The sequence below is a fragment of the Thermobia domestica genome, unplaced genomic scaffold, assembly GCF_964235325.1.
Source record: "Thermobia domestica unplaced genomic scaffold, izTheDome1.hap1.1 HAP1_SCAFFOLD_373, whole genome shotgun sequence".
Classification (NCBI taxonomy): domain Eukaryota; kingdom Metazoa; phylum Arthropoda; class Insecta; order Zygentoma; family Lepismatidae; genus Thermobia; species Thermobia domestica.
In genome coordinates, this window is record NW_027656086.1 from 52,052 (window position 1) to 54,686 (window position 2,635).

Sequence of the window (2,635 nt, forward strand, 5' to 3'; positions counted from 1 at the left end):
TTCCCAAAGCTTCTATCAGTGTTGGTAAGTTTCCCTTAGAAAATTTCCCTTTCCTGACAAAATTTTTCCTAGTTGTTGAGTGCCTAAGTACTATGACCGAAATCATGTGATATGATTAATTTTAGTTATACTAATGGAAATATCGACTAAAGTCGTTTCATTTATTTCTTGCTTATACTCTTTTACTTTTTTTTTTTTTTTTACAAGAATGCAAGTATATCCAGCCAACAATATGGGCAAATTACTCTAATGTACCGTAAGACGTGGTTACTTTGCACATCAGGGATTACTTTGAACAAAATATGAAAAGAGTTCCACATTCCTCTGTCGGCAAAACCATGAACAGAAATGTGGAAGTATCAACTGCAACGTAAGATAGAACATCTAACTTTATTTTGGCTATAATGTCGAGGGTTAACATCAGTTCTAATTACTGAAAGTGTTCATTTTTGTAGAGGTATGGGAACCAGCATCAAAGTGAGTGAAAAGTGACAGTGCAAAATTGCGGAAACTAACGATGTAGTGAAATACCACCGGTAACCCGCGAGTACTGCGCCTTCCGCGATTGTAATAATAATAATTGGGCCAAGTGTTAAATTTTATTCTCATATTCAGTTATTCAAATTAAAGTGCCAAAATGTAATACAATATGTGTTTGTGCAGTTTTAGTGTTGTTTATTAAAGTGAAAAGTGAAATCTTGCATATCCTTTACCAAAATATTATCAAATGGTATAAATTTATATTTTCTAGTTTAAGAAATAACCTAATTTTCTTTCCTTTCCTGCATAAATAACTAATGCCTATGCAACATAATAATTTTCACATTGTTAAATTGCATCGACATTGAGAATACAATTAGAATCAGCTTTTATGTCGATTTCCCAGAATGTTCTCACCCGAACTCTGAGCCGTGTTGTCCAGTGGCTATATGGTCGGCTTTGGCAAAAGATCCAAACTGTTATTAAAGTCTAAAGGAGACGCACGAAACAGAGAGGATCGAGTCCCGAACTGTTATAAATGCCAAAACCCTCCTAGGGAACTGTAGTACACGAACCACATACAGTAATAACCTCCTGCATTCATAATTTCCTATTTAGGAATAAGCTGGAACGAATTTCTTGTTGGAGAAACAATTATGAACAGTGGTAGATCCAGAAAAGTAGTTTCATAGAGGCTTCACACACAAAGACTTTGATTTTTTCTTTCTTAGAAATCACTAAACCTTTTTAGGGGGGGAATGAAATGAAATTTCGAGTTTTACGTCCCACGGTTATGCCGGTTAGACTAAAGAAGACAGTGATAATGAGTAATGAATTAAATGGTGGAATGAAGAAAGTGCGAGGAAACGGGAGAACCCCGAGAAAACGCACGCACACGGTGTTTGTCCACCACAAAGTTCACTTGGCGGGAGCTGTGGGGAGGGGATTGTAGACTCTATGCATAGGAATAAGTAACATTAGATTTTGGGTGAGTTTCAGCCTGAAAATCCCAAATCCCAAATCCAATATCAATGTACATTTCTACAATTGAGACACTTGACTAATACGTAGAAGACTTTCATAACGATTTAATGAAAAACAGTTATAATACCAGCCATTTCAATTTCTATATTTTCCTTGAACTGAGATGAAAAAGGGTAAAGAATTTATGGCTGGTATGAATTCTCTCTAAAATTTAAAGGACAAGTAATTAGAATTTTTTACCTTGATCATAGGCCTGGGTTAGTCTTTTAATCTAAGGTAACTGTGAGAAAACAAGGGATATCAATATCTAATTGATTTGATAATTTAAATTACTCCGCACAATTTGGACAAACACCGTGCTCGTGGGTTTTCTCGGGGTTCTCCCGTTTCCTCCCACTTTCTTCATTCCACCATTTCACTCATGTCTCATCATCACCGTCTCCTTTAGCCTAAGCGGCATAACCGTGGGACGTAAAACTTAAAGTTTCATTTTATTTTTTTACTCCGCACAATGTCGCTTTTCTATATGTTTTTTTTAATTCCAAGGTTGCAATTGCTCTTTAACTATATTATTATTATTATTATTATTATTATTATTATTATTATTATTATTATTATTATTATTATTATTATCTGTTCCATTCCTACAGTTGCCTGATTGCCAAAACAATACAGAATAATCATAAATATTTACATTCTAAGTCATGCTTCTCATTCAGTACCACGGCCTAGCTACACTTTCTCTTAGTAACCCACTTGCTTTCTATCAAAACCTAATTAAAAACGCGGTTTATCTTTTTATAAGTAAATTCACGCACAGATGCGTGTTAGCCTATCTTGAAGAGAGACAACGGAAACCAAAGAATCAAAGAGAGTCACTTCACGCATTCTAATCAAAGAGGACTACCTGCCACCTGTGAAAGTTATTGAATACTTGAAATCAAATCTTCATGAAAAAACAAATAATGTTGAAAGTCTTCTTCAGGAAATTAAGAGGACTGCTGACAATAAGGAAAATATGTCTAACAGTTTAAGAACGCGTTATTCAGCATTTCTTCCAACCAGTCCGAAGACATCTTCCACTGGAGTAGACTCAGTGTCAGATATATATATATAATTTGCAACCAGGCGCGTATCCAAAGAGTCTTCTTGTTCTACACCAATGAACACA